This window comes from Anser anser (assembly GCF_964211835.1).
Source record: "Anser anser genome assembly, chromosome: 1".
Classification (NCBI taxonomy): domain Eukaryota; kingdom Metazoa; phylum Chordata; class Aves; order Anseriformes; family Anatidae; genus Anser; species Anser anser.
In genome coordinates this window covers 67,593,680-67,619,078 of record NC_139720.1, presented here as the reverse complement: position 1 = coordinate 67,619,078, position 25,399 = coordinate 67,593,680, and the positions used below count along the sequence as shown (strand labels likewise).

Genomic DNA, 25,399 nt, shown 5'->3' with positions numbered 1-25,399 from the left:
GGATCCACAAGTTCATCGGTCTGTGAAATCATGACAGTGAGAACAGTGGTGGCTTTTTTCCCCTAAGGAATGACAGACGTTTCTTTTTTTGATTTACATATATAGAATGATCCAGTACAAGAACTACTCCAGTGATGGCTTACAAGAACTATTTCTCAGCAGAAAGGAACAGACCTCTTTCAAGTTCATCTAAAGCTACAAAGAAATATTAAGAGCTGTATCTAGGAATTGAAAGACCAGGAGTCTGCTTTGGGTTCTGCTATAAAACTCCCATCTACATTGGCATCAGGCTCTGATTGCTCATTTAAAGAGAAAAGACAGTAATGCTTATTGATGCCATCAGGGTTCCTGAGCCATAGCTTATTAATGAAGTTGACCTGCTTGTTTCAAGTACACCTCAGTCACACCTCTGACCTCTTCTGCTATTTATTGGAAATGGACTCTCTCCATCCAGGGAATTTCACCCTAGGTGGCTGAGACTGCATGTTATTACACACTGAAAAGAGACTACTCAAGTCGATTCAGACTACTGAGATGAAGAAACCATAATAGGAGACAGTATGGTCTGCTGCCATGCTTTTCAACCACAGAGCTAGGTTACCAGAGGTGAAGGTAAATGTGTCTGTGTTGTAGTTACTCTGCCAGCTCTTTGCAGTACACAAGGCTTTGAAAGTTTTACTAGACAATAAAAGAAAGATAAACACAGTCCCCTCCTCTTACATTTCAAGGTCAAGTATTGCTTCCTTAACCCATTAAATCCCACAGAAAACTGTATCATGGACATGGTTTCCACCCTCACTTTTCCTCCCATGTCTCTCTTCTATTATAAATGTGAAGATACAGTGAAAGTTTTAGATCTCTAATGTGCAGTAACTAACCTTGGGGGGGGTTGGGGTTGGGGGGGGGGGAGGGGGAGTAAGACAAACCCCAATATGTTGCTGTTTTGCTGTTTATAGATTCTGGAGAGTCTAAAGGCAGGAGTCCTGGAGTCTTCTTCCTACTATGTGACTTCAGTAAAGTCACTTCAGCTCTCTCTGAGCCTGGTTTTTATTCTTAAATGGGGCAAATGACATATTCCCTTTTTTTGGGGTTCACATATGAAATGTGTTTCATGACCAGTTAGTGGAATTGATGAGAGCAAATCAGCAAAGATAAGAAATAGGCCAAAGAGAAATGGTGGATTATAACTGGAAAAGTGACAAATATTTAGAATTTCAAAATTTGCTTTTACCTGTGAGGTCTTGTTTGCACATATATTTCCAAACAATTTTCATTTTATAATTTCACTATAAATTGAATAGAATAGTCTGAATTTAAGATACCCATATGTATCTTTATGAACTTGGCACTTTTTTCCCTAGAACTTTTCTCTGGGTAATTTCTAGATAATTTTACTCTGGTTTCATCTTTTAAAATAGTAGAGTAGCATGGCTAATGCTTTGATGTATGATAAAACAGAATTTACAAGAATTCCTGTCTTGAATATTTTTAAAAGAAACAGCAGGAAGAACCGAGGCTTGAAGAAGATGCTGACAATCAGTTATAGCTCTTGAATTTCAAATCAGCATTGAAAAGAATCTCTGGGGCCAGCACTCTCCTCAGTGTAACTGCAGTGAGGCCCAGAATGCTGGACATGCAGAATTTGGCCAGAAACATATTATTGGTTAACGCATGTGTTAGTGATTTCATGAAAGTTTCAGCTTTCCATCAGTGCAAGGATTGTGTACTGAGTGTGCTTGTGTCTATCTGGTAGCAAGGTGCCTGAATTTAAAAAAAAAAAAACAAAAGAGAGAGAGAGAGAGAGAGGGACAGAGAGAGAGAGAATATAGAGATGATGATGTTTCTGTTCCTGTGTCTTTTTGCTTGAATTTTATTGTTGTTAGAGAAAGGTTCAAAACTGTGGAAAGAAAATGGAATACAAACAATGTTCCAAATTTCACAGCTGGAACATGTATCTCCCATGAGATGGTTTGAAACACTAGGTCTGAACATCTCTCTAATTTGGATCCTTTTCAGACCAAACTTGTGTAGCAAGACCCAGGTCGAGCTATACTGATGTCTAGATTCACATGCCAGCAAACATGTAAACTAAGCAGAGTTCAAAGTCCAGGTCAGAAAATTTCCATACTCAGCCTAAGCGACCCCTTTCACTAGCTGTTTGAGCAAGTCTGAAAATTAATTTATACTGCCGAAGTAGTATAAAATAGCACAGAGAAATAAAAGAATCATGATGGAGGGATTAGGTACAACAGTTCCTGATTTTAAGAAAAAGGCTTTTGAAGAAGAGCAGAGAAGGCAAGCCCTGAAGAAAATAATTAGCCAAGAGAAAGTGTTTTTGCAGGATTGTGGGAACAACCTGAAATGGCTTTCCCTTTGGGACCTCAGTTGCAGAGACTTTGCTGGCTGCCCCAGAGATTCCCATACTGTCTTTGAATCATGGAGCTCCACAGCTGCCTTCTGGGAAACAACTGCTGTAACCAGAGAAGAACGAACCACAGCGAGGAGGAAGGTGGCTAAGGAGGAAGGTGGCTAAACAGCCTGCTTGCAGAGGAGGAAGACATCTTATGTAGGGAAACACAATGGAGCTCAGCAGACCATATAAATTCAAATCCTCCTGCCTTATGAAAATAGGATATCAAAATAGATTAAGAAAATAAGTTTCACTGTATTCAAAGAAATAATGGAGCATTGCACAGGTGGACTGAATGCAGAGGGAATGGAGAAGGGAACAGACAAAGATTCTTGGCAGTGGCTGGAAAGGAAAAAAGAAAAATGACCATTCTTGATAAACTCTCACAAGCCTGAAGATTACTTTTTTTTTTTTTTATCCCACAAGATGTTAGATGTTAAACAAAGTAAAGTGGTCTTTTTCCCGTACAAGATTAATTAAAAATAATAATAATGCAGAAAACCCATGCACATGCCCTTTTGCTGAGTGCTTTCAGAGCTGGTTCTCAGCAAAGAATAGTTTGGAACAATCTGTCTCTGGTATGCACCCAAAGAAGTCAATAAAACAACCCCAAAGAAGAGAATTTTTCCATTTTATGTAATCTGAAATATGTGAAACAGCTTATTGGAGAAAATGGAAACAGAGGAAAGATCACCCTTCACTTTAGACAGTTCACTGAGATTCCCTGAACAAATATTTGAATTCTTGCCCATATATCTCCTGGATATAAAAAATAACCTAGAACAAGTCATAAAATAAAATTGGGGGACACAGTAATATTATGTATCATTTGTTTCTTGTGTTATGTACTTGAAGAAACAAACTCACAGACGTATCTGCCTACATTTCGCTAGTTACATGTTTTGAAGGTTAAAAACATCACTGCAAAATTTCATTGGGTTTCCGAAAGGTAAAACTAAAAAAATATATCTTCATCTTTCTGAGGCACAGTGCATTTGTGCTATATTAAGAAGAGTACACTCAGTTCAAAAAAGGCATGAAATACAAATACATAATTGTGGCATAAAGTTCATAGACCCCGAAGTACACCTTTAAGTGTTTTTCACGTAGCATAATTTCCACAGTTAATCAAATGAGAAGACGAGATTACATTACTTGACTTTTTCAGATCAGTTTACAGCTGAAAATTGCTTATGAATTTAAACTTGCCTCTTTCCTGGGAAAGCCCTCACCAAAGGCTGTCACCTGAGCAGCACTACCACCTTGTGGCATGGCGTTCCCAACCAAGAGGTGGCCAGCCATCAAAACCCTGCAGAACAGATGTTCCTCTCAGTGATGTTGGCAAACTCTGGGGTGCATAGAAGACACTGCCCCCTGTTATGGAATGGTCCAAAGCCCAATGACGTCAATTTGTCAGCCTGGTCACAGACAAACGCCAAAGGGCTGAGCATTACTGAAGGTTCACACGTCTCACTAGGAATAACAGAGATGGTTATCTTTAAAGAAAGAAGTGAAGATGGTATTTTTATTAGTGTCCAAAATGGTAATATACAAGCATCTACACAGCAGTTACAGGCTAGAAAACTTTATGGTGTCTTATGTAGGGAACCACAGGCTTCTATACTCAAAGCAATCAGTACCAAAGAGCACAGGATATGTGCAAGTTAATCAGGGGAGGAAAAACAACCAAGGAATCATGTGTCAGTAGAAAATAAATAATAATAATAAAAATGACAAGGTGTGAATGAAGTTATTGAGTTCAAATTAAACCATAGACCAAGGCTCAAGTAAGTTCCTGCAAGGGTGCCTCAAACACCTAAACATTACTATGTTAAAACTGAGAGGTGGAAGCTCAATACTTGTACAAAATCCAAGCCAGAATAAAGATTTTTGCAATCCAAAACCCCCTCCAGCCAAGTTAGCAGGCCTGCATGTAGCAGCCCAGAGGCAATGCTGAACACAGGTATGTGTCTGAGATCCACACCCTCTGCACAGCATAAAAACGTGCAACTAACTCCAAAAACTCTTTAACAGACATTAATAACACTTATCCTTTTTTTTTTTCTTTAATGTGAATTTCAATCCTTTTACCACCCTACCAAGGGAAATGCAGTTATAGAACCCTCTGTTACTCTCCATGAAACTGGCACTCCTTTTTAAACAGGCATATAACTTCAGCAGGAAAGGCTTGGATAGGGGAATTTACAGGCCAAGCCATAAAAAGGGATCCACAGAGAATAGAGACCAAATTGCAAATAAATCTGAGATCAATGGTATCCTTTTAATCCACATCCCAAGTAAGGCTGGATTAATGAGCGAGGTAACGCACTGCAAAGGACTGCTACTAGTGGGACACCTTTTCCAGTGAAAGAGGAAAGGATCTGGATAATCTACTGCCAGGAATACTACATATGGAGCAAAGAAATACTTACTATTGAATTCCATTTACATTCTGTTGCCATTCCTACTGCCTTTCTTAAGCCCCAACTTTATGACTGTAATCCCTTTCCCCTGGATAGGCTTTCTTGTTTGTAACACAGCTGTTCATGCACCTGGCAGTGAAATTCAGCAAGACAGAGGTCTTCCATGAGACTGCAGGTAGTCTGTTTCAGAGCATGGTGGCAAGCCAGATTAGTTGTTTTCAAGGGCGCTATGGACAAGTTCAGTACAGATTTTTGGTTGGATTTAACCAACTCAGTTCACAGCCTACATTATAATACACAAAAATATGAGTAAGTCTCCCATTTTGCTAAGAATACAGCAAATATAACGGTCACTGTATGATTAACCAGATAAGGGAATTAGACCTATATGCATTTCAGAGAGCAGTCAAAAGGGTATAGGGGGTCACAAAGAGAATTTATTCCACAGTTGGGAGTGAGAGCCATTTATCTCAAGTTGCAACCAACAAGGTCAACCTATTCTGAACTCCACAAATCAGATTAAGTGAGGGCAGCAGAAAAAAATAAGCTGAGATAGTCCCAGCTGAGCAGCAGGCCATAACCTAAGCTCGTCACGGCCTCTTGCTATTTAAAAGAAGAACACGCAAACAGAAGATAAAGCAAATCAAACAAAGGTACAAAATACATCTCCACACAACTGAATTGATTTAACTCTGTATTGAAAATTGAGCTGGACTGTGTGTACTTAGATGGCACCAGAAGGAAAAACATTTGCTCCAGCCCCAGAGTCAGAAATGGAGAAATGAGAAGAGAGCCCACATCAGACTGACTTTGTGAGAGGAATAGGAAGGATTTAATGAGAGTAAGAGGCACTGGGAGTTATCATCTCTCCAGTTTCCAAATGGTAACAGAGGTCATGTCTAGTCAGTGTGTGAATAAGATAAGCCAGTGAAGAAAATGGATGAAGCTCCTGTCACTGGTGCTCTGCTGCTTGAGGCAGCACTCACCTCACGATGGGGAAATTACAGTAGAAGCTGTTTTATCGACTGATCTCAAAAGCAGAGAGCTAGTAATTGAGATGAGGGGTGTAGATGACTGGTCAAACTGCAGTCTGATGTTTTCTCTTGGCAACCTCAGGAAGGGTGGCTGCCTTGCCAGGCTTTTCCTTTCCATATCCACAATTCATGCTGCACATCTGCAGTGTACTACATCTCACTCTTTCAACAGGCGCATTTTACTCCACAGTTTCTACTCTATGAAGAGCCCAGAAAGTAGTTCTGCTGAGAAGACGATCTAAAGAGACACTCAACAAAGTTCTCTGGAGAGCTGAGAAACAGTGACAAACCCAATGAAATGAAGGGTTGCCACACATCTACAAAATAAGAAGTCAGGCTCATCAATCTTTTGCTATCAAAACACTCTCTCATACATACAAATTTCTCCACTTGCTTTTGTGAAGCTGTTTCAGTGAAGCATGGTAAATGCTAGAGAGTAAATGAGGATAACAGAAGGGACTAAGTGGTGAATTCAGATGGTGCAAAGCACATATATAATTCACAAAGCCCCAGTGGAAGTATCTGATCAGAACCTGGCTGCAGTGCAGGCTCCAAATAACTACCCTGAGAGATCAATATTGTGGATGTGGCTATATAACTGTGTAGCTTTGTTTTCCCCATTCTGCATCCTTAACATTAAGGAAGGACTGAGTGTCTTACTGTTTTGTAGGCATTATAGATACAGCCTCTTAGAAAATATACACTTCCATTTATTTTGCTTCAGAGGCTTTGACTGTGGCTTGCCTTCAGCTAACCAAAGCTGTTTCAGCTGGAAGATAGTGAGTTACCGATGTCAGAAAAACCTCGGTTTAATGTTTACTAAGAAACAGCATCTCTAGCACACCAAGCAGGCACAGCTCTGTGCATAGAAAGACAGGTGTTAAATCATCAGACCCACTTTCCTCAGCACCTGGGTGTTCCTCGGAGGTTTTAACATCCAGCTGTGGATTGGACCAGCCCTCCTTTACCTTATGAGCTGTGATGAATTCCCCTGAAGTACAGTCTGGCTTCTGGCCAGTAATGCTCTGCAGTTCTATAATTTAATTGCACTCCTCCAATGTTTGGGGAGTGAATTACAAATGTCTAAAGGGATAACTACAGATAAGTCAACTAAGTGGATCCCAATGCACTCCCATTTCAGAAGGCAGACTGTGGGGAGAAAATGTTACAGAACTAAACAAGGAAAAGACAGAGATGAGAGAGCATTGCTGAGTAATAGTGACATTCAAGTGCTTTACTTAGTGTTTTTACATACATATAATTTTTCTATATTCATATATATGAATGCATAAATACAAATATGAATTTATTCACACACACACACACAAATAGAGAAGGAATAACAGGAAAAGTTTCCACTCCTCACAGACAAAAGACAGACAAGTCTAACGCAGGTATTTTTTTCATATACATCATTTTCATGAAGACTAAAGTACCTTTGTAGTATTTTTAATAGTTTTGGGAATTACTGGGGAGTCAGCTATGCTGTGGTTTGGAAAACAAAACAAAACAAAAAGCACAAACAGCTTTTTACAGAAGTTCTCCAATGCTGTGTCTATATCTGTATCAAAGAAGAGTTTCACAGCAATATAAGCCCTTATTTATTTACTTATTTATAAACTGTGGCAGTTACAACAGATGGAGGAATCATGCAGAGCTAGAAGCACATAATTGCTATATGTAGTTATACACAAAGCCAAACTTTGTTAATTCAACACTAACCTTGCAGCCCAGAGGATATAGAATAACTTCTGTCCCTGTGCATCCTGACACTGGGTCATTCTCAAGTTGTTAAAGAAACCCTGTGAGGAAAACATAGCCAAATGTTCTCCAGCAAATCTCTCATGCCTCAACAGCTCAAGTCAAGCTAAAGAGGGAAACTTCTCTGTGGTTCTATGCTTGTGTGGTAAGTACACTCACACCACCCCATGGGTGATGCTGAAGGATCCCAGCTGGGCAGGGTTGAGAGAGAACCAGAAACCATTCCAGCTACTGTGCAGAAGGAGAACAACTCAGCACACAGGCAGTAGTCATCCCAGGCCAGAAAAAGCAGCATCTTCTTCCATTCCTCCCCTCAAATTTGCTCCACTGTGCATGTAAGACAGGTTGAGGGATATGGATGTGGAAGGGTTGGCAAATGCTCAGTCAGCAACCCTGCCTCAGGAGCCATATGACTTCCACGACCTTCATAACACCTATGGAAATACTGATATAAAATAGACATTTAAGGTCATTTTTATTCATTTAAGGTCATTTTTATTCCCCATGCACTCTAGACTCTGGGCATTTCTGAAATAACATCTTGAGGAGGAGGAGGAGGCAGAAGTTATATAAAACCTACAATTTTTACTTTTTAAACACACGCTAATGAAATATTGTTGAGCAAATCAACCACCCCTGACTCACATCCATAGACAGACACCAATTTCCTGCCTCCACAAAACAGGGAGCAGCAAGCTCCGTCATTAATTCACTCAAGCAAGAAATATTTCCACAGTTTGTTTGAAATCTGTTTCTTGACAGCCAGTCTAAGTTCTCCTTTTCCTCTGCTTCATCCCACCATGTGAAGGCCCACCCTTCAAGGCCACCTCAGTCCTCTCTTCACTGTTCTCAGGCTATTTTGTCTTAGTCACCACCTCTGCCAGGTGGTTGAGAAGAACAGCCCTGATCTGAGAGAGCTCCCACTCCTTTTTCCAGCCACTGTGGAGAAGACAGGCTTCCTTTCTAACATACAGCAGCTATAATTTCAGCCTGAATAGCAGCAGATTTATTTCTGTGCTCCTACAACTGAGGATTCCCTTTAAGGAGAAATCCAATCTTTTCTTTCCAAGTCAGCATGTAATTACATACAAGCCAGACATGGTCTGCAGCATCTTCACAGTTATCCTTGTCCCAGAAAAGGACTAGGCTGGGTGCAGGGCCATACAATATATTCCAACGAACACAGAGTGGGGGCAGAGCCAAAAAGCTGACTATCCTCAGCATTAACTCTAGCCTGCTGTCATTGGTGTTTTTGTTGCTCCCATGCTTGAGGCATCTGGGTGCCATGAACTGTTGGGCACTACTTTAGTGCTTCCCAGTGTGATAGGGACTACTACTATCTCTCTTTTAGAAATAAGCAATCAAAGCACAGAGAGAATAAGATTTCTTCTTGAAACTGAATGTTGATTTCTTTACCCTTAATGAAGCATAACTGGAGTTAAAGTCTAAGTGCTTCCACCACAGAGTCCTAAATAGTTAAGTCTTATTTTATGAATGTGGTGCCCACAAAAACACAAAACAAATCAGCTTTTCCCCTCTCCCCTTACACTGAAATGATTAACCAAAGAGAAGGCTTGTGTACAAAGCAGAGTGCACATTGTCCTCCTCTTTGATTTCAGTGCAGATTTGAAGCAGTTCAGACCGGGAATAGGGTCTCAAAAGGAAATCTAAAGATTAAGGCTAAACCCATAATAAGGAATTGTTAAAAGCAAACTCATAAATAAGAAAGCATGCATATGGATTGTCTGAAGTATGTGAACTTTTGTATTTCCTATATTCCCACCTGATTAGAAGCTTTCCCATCTTGTACTCCTTCTGCTTTTGCAGTATATTTTCTATTTAATCAGTCCTGAAATGTTACATCCTCCAAGGTCTTCTAAAATATCTTTTCAGTTCTTAATATAGCCCTTGATTTCAAAGCCTTGAGCTGGGCAATGGTACCAGGAACACTAAATTCACCCAGTACCAGTCTGGTATTCACAGCTGTAAAGACTGGAAAGCTACTGGTTGTAATTTTAAATTACATCCTTATTTGAAAGGACAACACTGCAAAGTTAAAGTAAAACCATGTTTCTTCTACGAAATGGCTGGAAATCTGGGCAAAGTTTCTGGGATGCTTAGTTGCCAGGAAGATGTCTGCACAACTGGCAGCAGCAGCAACAAATGACCCAGTCCTGGCAAAAAGGCGTAAAAAATGTATATTATTGGTCATAATTCATTGTTGTCTGGACAAGGAGCAGTTTCACAATGAAATGACCATGTGTTAACCTGGATGTGAAGCACAAGGGGAGCCAGTGCTTCACAGCTTACCGCTGACATAGGCTTTCATTGCTCAGAAATTGCTCAGGTGGAGGTAGGCCTCTCCACTCAGCAGGAGATACAACTGCACGTAGGGTCCTTGTACACAAAGCCACTGGTTTCAACAAGATCATGCCACAGCCTGTACTTCTTACAGGGGTCATCTTCTCCTTCATACCTTTCACCCTCTTCTGCTTCCTACCCTCTTCCTGCTTCCTGTCCTCTGCACACCCCGACCTCTTTTTCAGGTACAAAAGCACCATTCAAGACAACAGCTTATTTTGCTGACCTTCCCAGTTTATCACTTCCTCTGGTGCTGCAGCTCCAAGACTGTTTTTCTCCAGCAGACAGAAAGAGGTCTGTTAGACCAAAGGTTGTTTTTGCAAAAGCAGTGTAAGTGGTTTATTTATCTCACCAGGGGAAATGCCTCCAAAGTCTGATTTCCATAAAGCTTTCAAAGTGAATCTTAGGTAACCCTCCTCAACTGAAGCAGCTCTGTGATACAGTCAAGGGTGGAAACCATCCAAGCAAAATTAAATAGGAGCTGTTTGAGATTTATTTTTTTTTACAGTAGTATTTAGATATATATCCAACAGAAGTAAATATCAAAGGAAAGTAGCTGATAAGCCTGTAAACTGACAAACTTGAAGGCATCCCAAATAACAAGCTATCTTTAACTACTGGCTCAGAGCAGCACCACTTTCAGAAAATAAATAAATAAATAAATAAAGATTGCATAAGGGAGTTTAGAATTTGTTTCATAACAAGTTTGAACTAAAGCTCCCAACCCAAGCATCCCAAAATGTTGTGTTCACAGCATCCTATTAGTATGAACACTGGAGAGAAAGGAGTGTCCTCTCTAAGCTGAATACTTGTGCAAAAAACAAGGATGAACTGAAAGGAGCCACAACAGAGCCTAGTGGTTGGTGACTTCTGTCCCTGTAGAATCAATAAAGTATTCAAGGAGTTAATACACTTTCAAGCTGTCTTTACTGCTGCCTATTGGCACTTTGCAGCAAGAGCACTGAACTGAGAGTAAGAAATGTCCAGAGGAGCTTTACAGAGTCATTGATGAAGTACTAGTTTCTCCACACAAGCAGCTCTTCAGCCTAAAATGTGCTTGCAAATGCAGTGTGAATCCCATAAAATGTGCTTCTACCGGGAGATATCCCATGTAAACTGGACAGAAATAAGCAGCCTGGTGTGGAAGCTGGGAATCTATTCAAATAAAACAGCTGCTGTTGTGATGAAGTCTCAGTACTTCACTGATGGGTTTATGTTGATCACTTACCCAAATTTTCAAGAAATGTAGACCATACTAAAATGAAAATCTTGTGCTATCCTACTTATTAGCATTTAATTCAGATTCCCACTATAGCCAAACCTGCCACACCATTTGACTTTCTCCAGAATTTTTTGCAAAGTATATAATGCAAGCTTTCTTGCACTTAAAAGTTGTTATTAGTGACTGATGCCAGGCTGAAAGAACTAAAATATTGGATCTTGCCTTGCGCAGAAAATCAAGTTATGGTCACGGGCTTCCAGATTTTATTCTGAGACTTGCCACAATTTCCATTACTACCAGCATAACTATCAGAACAACCATCAAATTGTTCTTTGGATGGGGACTACTGCTACTTTGTTTAAAACAAGGGTAAGATCTACCATTCTTCCTTAGAATTTCAAAGCAGATGTTTGGTGTATACGCTCTAAAATAAATGTATAGTATAGACAAGACTACTGTTTCCATCTATCCAAAGCAGGTTGCATAGTCATGAATACAAAATATATCACATTTATTGTACCATCACTGCAGCCTTCACTGTAGCTCCCTCCCTTCTCACCCCCTCAACTCTGCCAGGTAAGAAAGGAATGAGGATCAAAACACCTGGCAATAAAGGCACCTCCAGAAATAAGCTCCCAGTAAAAAATGGTTAATAAATTTGCAGTTTGACCATCACTGTAGCAGCTGTTAAAAGTGCACTCTAATATAGCAAGCTACCATCAAGGAACCTGATTATTCTCTAAGTCACCTATACATATGGATTGTCACAGAAGGAGACACGTCTAGGTAGACTAGGCTGTGCAATGCTGCTGGATAGAACAACATCTGAGTAAAAATGGTCTGGAAAAGATTGATCCAAAGTTCACTGAAACTAATGCAGAGAGTCTGAGAAACATGGGCATTCACAATCCGGCCCTGCTCTTTGCTGAGGAACTTTTTGTTCTGAATTTCAGATATTCCTATCTTCTTAAGTACCTATGGCATGCATGTAGCCAAAATGCTTCAGAAATATGAATTCTCACAAACACTCATTGTCATTAAAGATCAGGCCATTGCTGTTACCCTGCATTAAAAAACAATGCCTCCTGCAGTTCTAATTGCTTGTCCTGACTGCCCAAACTGAGAAAATTTCAGTGTTCTTTTTTTTTTCTTGCTAGAACTATGTTTTGAAGGTCAGTGGAATATCTATGGCCTCTTTTACACACTAACTGCCACAAATCACCATGTGTCATCTTAATTATAAAAGCATCTTCAAGGAACTTGCTACAAAGCAGCGATTCTAATTACTTACTCTGCATGTTCTCTGACAGGAGTTTATGAGGAGAAAAATACAATTCAAAAAGCTGGTTGATAAAGTCATTCCTTCCAATTACTTCCAAAGAAACCATTATCCTCAGGGTGCAGCAGGTGCTAAACAGGGACAGGAACTTGTTTTTCTTACATACACCCATACCATCTGCCCAGAGCACAATGGAACATTTCCATGAATGTCCCTGTAGGATCTCTACTACTGCACTGACACTGAAGTCACAGAAAGGATTTTTAATGCATTTCATACAGAAGTGCTGGAAATAAGGCATATACTTTCATCGCTCGCCTAACTGAAGAAATACAAAAGGTCAGAGCAAGCAGCCAAACCCATAGGGTTTGGATGGAGTCTTTGCTGAAAGAAAAGAAATACTTTAAAATGAGATCGAAAGATTATTGTCAGTCTTTGTAAGACTGACTGGTTACATAACCAGAGGTGGAAAACTGCAGAATAACCTCTGTATGCAAAAAAAAACAACCTCTGGCCTAAAAAATGTGATTGGCATTAACACAGAGTGATCGTTGCTGAGCCACCTTGGTGACATATAAGTCAGCATAAGTTATCCACAGGCTAAGCCAAAAATGAAGTTGTGTTTTACCACATCACCACATAAAAGCCAATTGTTTGTCCGTAAATTACAATTATGGTTAAGAGATAATGGTATAGTTCTTTGTTCTTCATGTATCATGCCACTCATATTTAATTTCAGATTCAGCAACTAAATACATCAGTGGCTTACAGCAGTAGTGACTAAGGTTTTATATAAGGTTCGTTCTGTGGGTTTTCCTCTTGCCTCTGAAGCATTACTTCTTTCACTGCAGTCACTGCCAGAAGCCAGCCTAAGCCCTACAAACATTGATATCGCTTCTGGAATGCACGCTTTTTTCACCAACTGAACAAAAAAATCCGAAAAACAAACCACCAACCTAGCAAAAGTAAAGAAGAAATAAATTAAATTTCTGAATCAAATTCTCACTTATGCTACATTTTTCTCTACAGCAGAAATAAAACACCCGAGCATCCTGACAATGCACATTATTAAAACAGGCTGCAGCTGCCAAACCGAACTGATAGAGGAAACTGGTTTTTACTCTTAGAGGGTTCAATCATCATGGAGACAATGGGAGAAATCCAAAGGGCAGAAAGTGAAAACAGAAAACTATCTCCAGATAGTTGATACTAAATGAAAACTGTTACAAATTTGGATTCTTTACATTTACTAACATCTCTCTAAAATATGCAGATGTTAGCTAGAATATGTCAGTTATGATATGGAGGAAGGGTATTTCTCTGCAGTTCATTGCACTGTTTGATGTTGTGTGCATATGCCAGACTGGGTAACATTAATGATGAACCTGTGATCTCTCCATCATTCTCCCTGCACATCTTCATAAACTTTGAAGTTTCACTTTCCCCTACTCTTACTTAATTTATGAGGAGGTAAGGTAGGATACAAAACTAAGTGAATAATTGTCATAGGTTAAAAAAAAAAAAAAAAAGTGTTCACAATTTAAGCTAGCAGGCAGCAAACAGTTGGGTCTATGTGGGTGGGTAGGTGGGTGAACATCCAAAACTGAACTTTTGAACTCCCCAGCAGAAGCCTGCTATTTGCTAGTTGCAATAGATGCAGCCAGGCTGTAAATTTTGAAGACACCTGGACTAAACCAAAGTAGAATGTCTTTCAATTAAGGGAGAGACATAAGACAGGAGCACCAATTAGAAGTCTGATCACATGTTGTGCTTCTTCACATTTACTATTAACGTTGGCAAAATCAGGGGGTTATGGTTTCAGAAAGGAGCCCAACAAGAAGAGATGCTGCACAGAGAAACAGTGGTCTTGGAAAGAAGAAATGGGCCTGGAAATAGGAAGGTGAAGATTCCAGGTGGAGGAAAGATCATAGAAGTGGGGGAAGATCTGTGACATCAAAGAGTTGAGTGGATATGAATGCTGGGGGAGACCCAGGGGTGTTGGCCATTAGCAGCTAAGACTGACACCTGCAAGCAACAGCACAGCATGAAGCAACATGACTTTTTGTCCAACCTTCCCAGATCAACAACAATCTCCCCATACAGAAGGAAAAATGAGACCAAGTGAACACAACGGTGATAGGGGAGCATGAGAATGAGAGAGATAATCAAGAAGGGTAAGAGTTTGACCTCGACTGTTCTTAAGTAAGTCTCAGTATCCAGCTCCACTACAGCTGTTAACCTATGACAGCAATGTTCAGTGTTCACTGGAATGGAGAAGAGATTGATCCATTGCAACAACTCATAGTGGATACACAGGCTGTACCCACAGGACTGCTGTAAGTAATGTCATCAGCACCCCCAGCACTAGAGAGAACTTAACGTTATTTTCCTTACTTCAGCCTGCTCTGCCACTCTTCAGGAATCTCTGGTTTCCAAACTGAACAAGTCACATGCCACCACCTAAAGTGACACTAACCGGGGGAAGAAGAGAGCAGGCAACTGCACCTAGGAAGAGATTACTGCTCCATTCTGGCACTGAAGCTTATCAGGACAGCAAAGGACTAGGGGAGCAGTGGAGCTACATGGGGAGTTGCCCCTTGGAGAGACTCCAAAAGCCTATGCATAATCCCATCTTCTCTAAGGTGAGGAGCAGGAGAAAGCAGATCTTTAGCTGGACTTCTCTACTTTTCTGGCAGTGTGGCTGAGAAATGGTAAACAGAAAAAATTACCCACCTTTTTTCCTTCCCTCCCTTTCTCCAGTGAGTCTGCAGGCAGTAACGTTCATTCTCACTGTAATCATAGGGAAAAATGACGTTAAATGAGTGGGCCACAACTACAAAGAGGCAGTAACAGAAATATGAACAGCTCTTGGGAGGTGGAATGCCTGATCTCCTGTTCTAGTGCTAAGTCACACACTTGGGAATAGCAGACATGATCCAAAACCTCTCAGATGTGAGCAATTCTCAGACTCCTACAATAAACCCTTTCTCAGCTCGGCCGGAAGAAAAAATAGACAAACACTAAAACTACGAATCCATTTCCAGTGAATCATCTGGTCACCAGTCACTTTTGTATGACATAATTTGCATGCTATTCATAAACTGATTTTGCCTCTGATGTTACAAAACCAGCAGATTTACAACAAGTGAAGCCTTCCACATAACCCTGCAGGAAGAAAGCTTGCAGGGCTATTGCCTCAGTGTACTGGTTTGGCTGCACGAGCCAGGCTGCAGCTACGTACATATGAAGATTACTATAGCTGGGCATGTCTGCATCCAGTACATGAGCACAAGGAGCTCACAGAATCCCCCGTAGCCCAAGGACAGAGATTCCAAAATCCCTCACTCCGCAAGGGACTGCATTAGGCAGTGAGTTAGAAGATCCTGTTTGCTGTATCCACCAATCACTGGCCACTTTCCCAATCTCAATGTCTCAATCTCCATACAGTGTTCATACACTGTGCATTGGACCCTGGCCAAAGCTCACAATCCTCAGTTTGGCTAGCATCTGAGGCTTATGATCCTCAATTTAGCTAGCATCGGAGACTACCTAAGCTTGCTTTTCAATGTGAAAAAAAAAAAAAATGCCAAAAATAGAAGCATATCACATTGGTTGACCTTCTAATGAAGCCTAGCAGCTGAGTATTCACTTTTCGTAAGTTGTTAATATAGTGACAACAATACAGTTGAGAAATAAGAAAAGATGCTTCTTGCTGAGAAGCACATCAGGAAGAAACACACTTCTAAGCAAATTTCTTTGGGACTGCCAGGTGCTTACTTTCCTATAGACCTATTTAAAGAAAACAGCATTTTAATATTGAAAGATTATAGGTTAATGCGACTTTAGGATTACAAGCAGCATACTAACCTCACAAAAAATCAAAGTGTAACAGATTAATTGCAGTTTCCTTCACTGAAAAGCTATTTAGAAACAAACAAACAAACCAAGAAGCAGAGTTAGATTTTAAATTTAGCACTGTTTTGTGAATCCATCCACTTGTAAAGTGAATTTGGGTTAATTGGGTCACATGAATTTCTTAATAATTCAGGACTCATTTTTGATACACATGCCACAAGACCAATTAATTCATATTTTTTAAGGTGTCACAAACCAGCACTTTTACAGAGATTTTCTTTCTTCTTTCTTTTTCTTTTTAAGAACACAGAACTGTTTGTTTGTTTGTTTCTTTGTTTGTTTTTGATGCTATTGTATCACTGTTGTTTTTTGTGCTAGTTTCTTTAGGGAAGCTGTAGCAATCAGCAGGGAATTTAGCTCCATCTTAATAGTTACCTAGAGTCGATTCTTGGGACACTGGCTATAAATAAACAGCTAAATATAGTATGAACAAAGACAAAAGCACTTTCTGACTTCCATCCACTCTGTGCAGGAAGAGCCCACTGCACCACAGAATTATCTGCAACAGAACTAAGTGGAATGGTCCAAAACAGGGCCAGGAAGAAACTAAGTAATCAAGGAGCACTGGGAGGGCTGGGGCAAGAGCTCTGTCGATACTTATTTATCTGTATACATGTTCCCATATTTTAGGACACTGATGCTTGGGTGAAATGCACTAATAAGAGGTTGCTTGCCTGTATTTCACTGCCTGTGCTAGAAATAGCATAAAGTCAATTAAGTTTTCTTTCAATACATGCCCAGGTTGTACTATCAAAAATTTCCAGAAGACAATAGCTACAGGCCAGCAAAATGATGAATCAATATATTAAATTGTCCAGGGCATTTACATCATGTGTGCTGAGGATATTAAGAGAATAACCAATTTTGCAAAATGCCTTCAAGTGACAAGTTGAATTGGCAATAACAAGTTAACCCAATGCCCTCTCAGGGAAGGGGAATGCAGCTGCAGCAGTCATTCTGATGGATTAAGAATCTTTCACACTCAGAGTTAAATGTTATGAAACTATATGCAAGTTATTTTACAAGAAAATTGTAAAACCTCTAACTAGAGACTTAAAACCAAAAGCCAACAACAACAATAATAAAACTAACAAAAAGGCAAGTTCATTGCAATTTTTCCTTTCCAATAACCAACCATGACAAAATAATAACCCTGTGAATAATTCCATTTTATGGTCCATGCACTTACTTGTACTATTTTATAGAAAGTAAAAGGAAGGAAGAAAGGAATTTTTCTGCAAAGCAGTCACTTCAGAGCTGCTAACTTTGGACTGTGAGGGTGGTAATGGTATTGTTCTTTTCAGCTTCAGATATGGGAGATACTTACCAATTCTCCCTGCTATCAATCAGCAGTCATTTCTTTAACTCAGCAGCTACAAACATGAGGGTTCACTCTGGTTTCAAACATGGTCCATGGCAAGAATGCCACAGGCTCCCTGAGGAATAACGGAATCCCTAAAAATCCACGCGTTACAGCTGACATAAATACTGTGTTCCTGCTAGCTGCAGTTCATTGAAGTCCTCACAAATCAAAATAAACTTAGAAATGCAAGGCTGCTCAACCACAATCTGCCTTGGATCCATTAGACAAGAAAGGGATGCACCTGCTAGAAAGGTGTAGAAAACAGCTTTTGTGAACTGTTTACAAGCAGAATCTCTAAACAAGAGATCAACAAATATGCTGATTTACCTAAACTGTGGCACTAATATGCTCTTTGATGTCTCTCTCCTCTGAATTTTTTCAATACTTGATGAAACATGAAAGATCAAGCCTTCTTCCAAAGATTAATCTTCCAAATCTTCCAAAAAAATAAATGCTTTTGAGACTACTGTAACATATTGGACAGTAAATCCTTTTTCATTTTATGTCCTAAACTGGACTGTTGCCAGCTCACACATTATTTTAGTATTTTTCTTAAAGCTACAGCAATATGAGTAAGGAGGATCTCCATTTTTAACCAAGTAATTTAACATTTCTGGTTTTGGAATGAAGGGGGAAATATACCACCCACTGAAGCTCAAAACCTAGCTACAAAATTGTGCTCTTTTCCTAAGTTGAAATAAAAATCAAATCCTGAGTTTTACCCTAGTTCTTGGTGGTCACATACTTCACCAGTCACTGAATACTTGGAGTTAATCCTACCAAGTCTATAGCATTTATTTCTTCAATACCAACTGTTTATCACTCTGAATATGTGAGAGAGAGCCAGAATGCAATAGCAGTTGCAAGCAAATACGTACACCTTTAGTCCTTCTTGCTCCTCAAAAGTTTTGGGTATGTAGGCATTTTTGGGAGAGAGACAAGCAAGTAAGAGGTACATGGAAATAGACAGAGAGAGAGAGAGAGAGAGAGAGAGAGAGAAGAAGCCAAGTAGAGGACCAGCACTATTGTTTTTCCTGCCATGGCATATAGCCCCTGCTCATTCCCCATCAGACATTAGAGAATCACATAGGCACACACCCTTTGAAAGGCACCTCTGTAAAACAGGCCTCCCTAGATCCACATTGCCCCCAAATTATTTGATTTTTAAATGCAGCACTCAACTCATTTCTAAAACAATTACTTGCCTGTCTAAATCTAAATATATTTCAAAGTTCAGGATTTAAAAAAAAAAAAAAAGAGTATTTTAAACTATTCCTTTAATCTATTCCCCCCTAACACATGCTGTCTGTGCTGTCCTCCCAGCTCCAGATGGCAAGCCATTTCCAAAAACACATCATTCTTTCTGGATGTCTTTCTAAAATACAACCCGACCAGAAGCTCAGTTTGATGCCACTATTAGTGGCTGTATTCTTTGGCTTGAGTTGTGCAGAAGATCTGATTAAATTATTATAATGTCCTCTTTTGGCCTTAAAACAAAAGCAATAGAAAACAACATATAATATGTAATTCCCCCTTTCCCCTTCCAAACACCACAAATAGCTGTGGACTGACTTTCTTCTACAGAGAGAAATCTAACAGTATATGCTGTGGGTATACCAATTGATGCCAGTGAAGTAATCTCATTTGTTTCATCCCCATAGTGATTGCATAGCATTTCTGGGAAGTGGAGCTCTTGGCTCACAAATTAAGACCCACAAATGTTATTCTTATTGATGCATTAGGCTCTGTGCAGCATGTGCTGCCGTGTGTGGAGGATTTGTTGCCTATGGACTGGTTTGTATGCTGTACCTGAGCCTTACCTTCCACAAGAGGATGTGAGCCAGTCTGGGGCTGCTTTCAGGTCTAACCCCAACACTGCAGGTGGCTTTTGTTTTTGTAGCTCTCCATGAAAAAACTGGCTTTAGAAGGCTCTAGGAGCTTTTGTAGGATGCTCTGTATCTCAGAAAAAGTGATGGAAACTGGGTCCGTGCAGATTCAAACTGTAATTTGCAAGAACTAATACTAATCTTTACGGTTAGTTGCTGCACTTCTTACAGATTCTGACAAATGTGACATAGCAAGGTATTCAGGGAGTTGTCCCCAGCACAAAGTCAAAAACACTGCAAGGGGACTTGCTGGGGGTCACTCTGCCTGGCATTGTTTAGCATCAACAGCATCACTTGTGCAGCAGTTGCGCTACATACTGCTTAAAATAGAATCTGGTGCATTAATGCATTCTATATGCACATTCTGTTCCATCCAGAATCATTCTGAGAAACTTTGGAGGGAGAACCAAATATTGTAAAATGCTGTTAAAAGCAGCAGGCCAAGCTTTACAGAGCAAGTCATAATGTAGTCCTGCAGTAGTGCAGCTGGATTTTTTGTATTTAAATAACCAGATTCAAATTGGGCAGAAATCATTCAAATTCAGCTTTCTGGCGCAAAGCTTCCTAAAGACAAACTCTCTAACTTCTTCAAGGCATTTGTTTCCCGACAGGACTGAAAAATGCATCCCGGCACTTGTAATGCTGGGAGAATACCAAACAAACCTGCTTGCTCTGAGTCCAACTTACTCCAGATGCTGCAGTTACTAATCAATGTCAGTTTGATTTTACACTAATATCCCAGTTAATCTTCAGGATTTCAGTTGCAGCAGACCTTCATTACAGATCTCCATCATGCCTACAGTGGCTGCAGAAGTATAAAAATAATGGCAGCATAGGATAAAGACATCGGTTGCCATTTATTTTGTTTCGCCATGTGTATAATAAAACACATCTTGCCAAAAGTAAATGCATATAACAGTATGTTTTCTGTATCTTGCATCTGATTTTGGTTTTGATAAAACATGATCAAAACCAGCGTGAGCAAATTTATTACTAAAATTTATACCACAGGGTGAATTTACTTCTTCAAACTGGGCTGCTGATAAAAGATGGTGCGGGTGACAATCCTTAGTTTAATTTGGTCCCTGGAGCTGAGGAAAACAAGCAAACAAACAAACAAAAACAACAACAACAACACAACAATCTTTGCATAAGCTGTCAGGTTTATTTAGTCAGGAGAATAGATTTACTTTACAAATGTTTATAAATGAAATACTCTTCTTGCTCTTCCCTGTTTTCTATGCCAGCCATTTCCTGTTAAGTGGATTTCTCAACTCAAACAAAAATTATTAAAGATTGAGGGAGTATAAGCATGCCTTTTACATGCAAAGTTGCTGGCGGATGATGTGCCTGATGAAACCACAGCTGATCAAACCAGAATGCCTCAGGGAAGAGAATGAAGACTTTGTTCTCTGAATTTAGTGAGGAAGACAAAGGGATTTGCCTTTATCTCAAAGAAAGAGGAAGTATTTTCCAGGTAGAATAACCAGGCAGATGGAAAAAGTAAGTGGACAGCAGGTGAGCTTTGTAAAATGACAAAATGGAATCAAAAAAGGGAAATGTTTCAACCATTGATGGTGTAAGCCACTCAGATGCAAAGAAAGAAAAAAATATATATAATTCAGATACAACGTCATTCAAGGTCTCTACTTATTTTAGCAATTCAAGATGCCAATTTACATCACACAGAGCTGGTTTGCTGAATTCTGACATATAGGACTAGTTGTGTGTAAAAACATAACACCTTTAAACCCTCTCTCACCTCAAGTTCCCCAGTTAGTTTTAAGTAACATACATACATTAGATTAACTCTCTGCATACGGATCATATTGATTGTTACAAATTTCTCCATGGGCTGGATGGCCTCTAGGAAGTTATGTCGACAATTTGTACCTTGGCCAGACCCCTTCCAAACAGTGTTTGGTATTCAACAGCACTCTTGCTGTCCTAATCCCAAGTGTCTGTTTGTAATCTGCATTATGTTTACTGATGCAGCAGACATTGCAACTAGAAAGAGAAGACATCTGCTGCCAAAGAGAGTATAAACATTAACATTTAACAAGGTCCTAGGAATGGCTGAACCTAAGCAGATACATTCAGAATAGATTGATCGTTTTTCTCACCTCTTTCATGAAATCCAAGATGACATTTTTCAGATTTGGCAAGAGGGACTTTATTATTGCTCCATATACCTCTTTCATTTTCACATGCATCTCACTTGTTGGCTCTGGCTGGAACCAGGGACCAGGGCAGGATGCTCTCATCAGTCCAGCCTGAGTAGAAAAGGGAAACATTAAAAATCTAATGAACAGCACATCCTCTGCAGATTTCCAGTCCAGTTTTGCAGATGCAGCTATAGTTCAGATAAGCAAGACGACTTCTGGGTGCTTACTTGAATTGTTTTGTTGCTCTGCAACGTTAACAAAAATCCATGGCATAAGGTTGTTGGTGGAGATTAGTGGACTCAACACACTGATGTCCTCAATTCTCACCAACATTGCATTTTCTAAATGATCTGACCCCTACAGAGCAGCACTCGAGCAAGTTTGCTTTGCTTAAGTAGGCCCACCATTGAGCAAACTTGCTCTTTCATTTACAATCACAGAAAAGCTGTTCAGCAGGCATTTAGCCTAAGTCATCGTGCTTGTGCTTTGCTACAGCTTTCCACTTCCCTGTCCCTCTCGCTCAGCTTGAGCACCTCATCACCTGGCTACATTGCCCAGCACAGGCCAACATGTTGGCTGTCCCTGGCAGATGACACTTCTCCCCCACTGTAAATGTCTCCAGTTCAATTAGTGAAACATCAGCTGCACAGTCTATGGCTGCAACATACAGAGGGCTTTCACTGATGTCAGGACATGCAGTAAACACAGTGCTGAATGGAGTGGAGAATTTTGCCCTTATTTAGTGAAAATAGCTTGGACACATGTTGAACTGATGAGCTCAACTGGGTGTACAGCAAATAGCCACAGTGATTTGTCAAGCTTTATTTAACGCTCCTAAATAGGTTTATTTTGTTAGAGCTGAGCCATTCTAAAGCCTTTGGACTTGGGAACCAGTGTGCAATACAACATTAAGTAGAGGAATGTGAGAAGGGGAAAACCATATAAAGTATCTGTAAACAGATACTGGTAATTACAGTGTGATCTGTGAATATTTAAATGGATTCTCTGACACATTCTTGCTTGAAAACATTAGCTATACTTGTTATTCTGTTACGCTACAGTAGCTGGCCATATGGTAGCTCCCCCATTTTTGAAGTGTTGGTTGTTTTTTCTTTTCTTCAATACGGTATGGAACATACATTACATGACAGATTACCCACATATCGCCCTAATAAATTGATATTTAGATCTAGCCAACACATTAATTTTGCTAATTAAATGTCAATATGTGCCCAAGAGTGCAGCTCTTCAGCATTGTAAATGTCACAAATTAGCAAATTGACAGTATCGTTTACAATGATAGTGGCCCAGATTACAAGCAAACTCTGCCATGCATCTTCTCTGCTACAGCTGGGGCAGAGAGGAGAGGAGAGAAGGCAGAGCAGGGAGCTAGGGCAGAGAAAGGAGCCACAAGTTTGAACACAAACGTGCTGTTAGAGGACATCACCTCTGAGCTCAGGAAAATCAGCTGGTGCAATTGCCTAGCATTAGCAGTCTGGCATAATGGTCCCTAACTACATCCACCGATCTTAATTTCACTGGGCTTGATTTTTTTTTTCCATCCTGTTGTTTTGAATGCTTGTGACAGAGCAAGGTCTGCAGCAAAGAGAAAAACCTTCTCTGTCCCTCCTTTGTCTGAGGAAGGGTTGGGATTTTCCAGCCAGGCTTCTGTTACCTTGCACACAGGAACCCAAAGATTTAGCAAGTAAAAACTGCTATTTCTATTATGTACTTTGCTTCAACAATTCTTATTTGTCATCTTCCAAAGGTGATCTGATCTGCATTCCCTTGGGGAGATTCAGCTATACAACTTTCTCCAGCTTCCCTGTATCTCTTGATGCTCTACTGCCTGAATCCACTGATGGTAAATCCTGTCATTGTAATGCCAGTCCAAGATGATAAAGCAGCCCCACAGAAATTAAGACATTCAATTATCAACTCTGATGGAATAAATTGATCTAGGGATGTATTTGCCTACACTGTGGTGATATTGGCCAGATTTTCCACTACCAATACTGCTCAATTTCTGCTGTTTTTTCCCCCCATCTTTGACATATGTACAAAATACTGCCTATGGCAATATTTTAAATAGACTTTCACAAGAATCATTACAAGAAAATATAACTTCATGCTGTAATTGTAGGCAGTTTTGAAGTCTTTAAAATTTTTTTGAAGACTGATTCTGAAGAAAACCTAGCATCTGAAAGGACGCTGAAATCACTAGCTGCTTTAGGAAAAAAAATTGCCCTCCACCCAACACCAAGGGAGGTACCTGCACCAGCCCAACGCAAACCTACTCTGCACTGCCACCTTGTGACACAGAGACGTGCACTGTGGGAGCCCGGCTTTGCGTACTCAAATCTGTCGTGACAGCACTTTGTGAAAAGTGATAGAGATGTATATTCCCTGGGAAAACCTCATGTTTACATGTTTTGACGAAAAAATATCTTAATGTACTACAAGGAAAGGCTTCATTTTTGAGTGCAGTACTGTTTTTAAAAGGTGACAGTAGTTAAAGAACAGCATTGTAGAGTTACCCTGGCTCCTCTTTCTGACTATTATTAACTATTGTTAGTTTGCCAAATGAACCTTGGGTAATTCACCTTACGACTGTGTCCACCCACCTCAACCAAAAACAAAGAGGCGGCAAGATAGCAACTCTAATTTATGTCTCTACAGATCTTTCCTCAGTTGTTGCCTAATCCTGTTGAAATCAAGTTCTCAACCTGAGAGCTTCTGTGCTCCTCAGAAAGCACTTCAGCTGCCTGTTTTGTATCCAAGTATGTCAAAGGCACAACAGCAACTATAAACAGGTTTTCTTCTACCCCTGTTCCTGGATCCCACTGGTCTTTGCAGAGTACACTTAAGGAGAATAAGCACTACTCCAAACAGGGTTAAGGAACAGTGAAAAGTTAATGTTGTCCCTCTTACCCCATACACATAAGGAGAATTCATTGCCTTCTCTTTAAGCCCTTCTCCTCAGTATAATTTGTTTGGTATTTGTTGACCTAAAGTAGAGAGTGAGCATGACTTTTACCCTGTGGTTAGAAAACTTACTTGGTACATAGGAGGACTGTGCTGTAGTTTCTTGTTTCATTAAATAATTAACACAAAACAGTGGCACCAGAAATCTAAGAGAACTGCTCAAGAAAAGCAGAAATTCAATCATTTTTTCTCAAATCTAATGACAAGGATGCAAAAGAAAAATCACCTCTCTATCCTTATGTAGAAAAAAAATCTCTTAATTCTTTCACAGAAAGCTATCTAAATACAAGAGAGCACCCAAAACTAAACAAAATAAAAATGGGGAAAAAAAGCCTAACCTTCTCAAATGTCTTGTAAGGTAACACACACACAAAAACTAGATGGTTTCTTTTACTATTAGCTAGTGTTCACATTTTTGTAGGAAGCTACAACATGATTTGTGGGAAGTCTTCACACCTAATTCTGGACTACACATTCTGCTAGACAGCCAGATGACTAAGCAGGGACCATCTCAGCTCTTCACCAATTTTGTGACTTTTGCCAACTTGTCACTCTGCAATGTTTGAAATCAAAATTGGATTGTATTAGAAATGAT

The 25,399-nt window shown here is 39.9% G+C and overlaps 1 long non-coding RNA gene across 1 annotated transcript; it reads right to left on the bottom strand.

The window, feature by feature from the left end:
• Positions 1-909: 909 nt before the first annotated feature.
• LOC310902432 lies at positions 910-25,152 on the bottom strand. The gene is made up of 3 exons (XR_014586720.1): positions 21,778-25,152; positions 15,224-15,280; positions 910-8,073 (listed from the first exon to the last, which is right to left on the bottom strand). It is a non-coding gene; the product is annotated as an uncharacterized lncRNA (long non-coding RNA).
• Positions 25,153-25,399: the final 247 nt, after the last annotated feature.